Raw genomic sequence first — 1,814 nt, forward strand, 5'->3', positions numbered from 1 at the left:
CCTTGTTGAAAGTGTGCCACAAAGAATTAAGGCAGTTCTGAAGGGAAAAGTGGGTCTAGCAAGGTGTACCTAATAAAGTGGCTGGTGAGTGTATCTCATACAGTAATTATAGTGTTCAGAGGGAAATCTCAAGAGTCCCATTTTTAAATCATAATTTTCAATAATGACCTTATTTTTTTTGACATAATAAAAGATTATTAAATTGTAATTTTCCTGTTATCCCCCTCCCCATCACAGTTACCCTCAAATCTATCCACTTTTTTTAGATTAGATTAGAACTGGTCCTCTTATTTGAGCTTTACGAGGATCACTTTGAACCATTATTGGATTTAATTCCTTTAAAAGATACTCTTAAATATCTTCAGCTGAAAGAAAATTCATAAAACACTTCAAGCATCTCATACTAACTTCCTCTGCTGTTGTACTGGATTGCATTTGATTAGCAGACATCTGTGTGTTTGGGGAGCAGACGCAGTTCAGCTGACGGACTCTGGAAGTTTTGTGTGACGTATTTAGTTTGAAAAGAATCAGCTGGAGTGAGATGAGTGAGTGCTCAGGAATAGTTTTAAGTAAAAAGAATATTGGAGTCAAATTATGACTTTGGAATTACCATAAAACTTTAATTAACATCCCAGTCGTGTATTTGCTTCATTTACTGAACTCACCCTGCCTATATTTGGGACAGGCCTTCAATTCTTTACCATGCAGGTAAATCTGAATGAACAATGCTTTGGTGCTCATTGTTTCTGTCAAATGAACCAAATGATTGAATTATGGAAAACCTAACTAAACTAATGATGCGTAGCATCCATATTGACAAAGGTTTAAACATTTATATTTGTATATGTGTGATCTAAGCAGCTGAGAACCAGCTCAAACAGGCAACCCGGTGGGCTTTCAGAGGTTTTATACATCCAGAGAACTTCTATAAAAACACACCAGGCTTTTAATTGAGACCTGTGTTTATATGTCAAAATGTGTGGCCACACCAGGCCAGTAAAAGGGACAGGCGTCTTACTGGGACTAGGCTTTTACCTGAAGTGGTGCGCTAATCTTTATACTTAAACAAGTACATTTAAATTATTGAACATTAAGGAAAAAGGTCATATTTATCAGAATCAGAAATACTTTATTGATCCCCAAAGGGAAATTCTGTGTTACAGTTGCAAACATTGCACAGGGCAAAGAAATTTAATAAAGATAGTGGTATATAAAGAAGTATATAAATATCAGAGTAACAATATAAAATAAAATAATATGTGTGTGGATATTTACAATATTTACATAATTAAAGGAATTGTTATGATGAACAGTAATAAGGAATAAATAGTAGCAGCAGAGTATTGCACTATATTTAAACTGTATCTACAACCACAGCAACAGATGGTAAGATATTTTCCTCTGACAAGGTACAAAGTAGGTTTATTTGTCACATTACAACAGGTTGTAAGGTGAAATTAAGTTTGTAACTCCCTTCTGCTTTGTAGTACACAATATGCAGTAATCCAAAAACACTAATCCAAATATAAATAAACTATATTCAATGGAGCACTGCTGAGGATGAATTTGAGTTCAACAGTGAATGCGGATGTATATAAATTTAAAACAAAATTTCTGTAGGATACTAGCTCCTAGAAATACATCAACTTAACAAGGAAATGCATAATTAATATCAAAAACCTTTAAAGGAAAACTCAGTGGGCTCATCTACTATAATGTGTTTGTACAGATAAATATTTCTGCCCCTAAATAAGTAAATTACTACCAATTATCTGATCTGTAATCCCGCATGGTTGCAGTTTTGTGGTATGCAG

Source organism: Micropterus dolomieu, linkage group LG13 (genome assembly GCF_021292245.1).
Source record: "Micropterus dolomieu isolate WLL.071019.BEF.003 ecotype Adirondacks linkage group LG13, ASM2129224v1, whole genome shotgun sequence".
NCBI lineage: Eukaryota > Metazoa > Chordata > Actinopteri > Centrarchiformes > Centrarchidae > Micropterus > Micropterus dolomieu.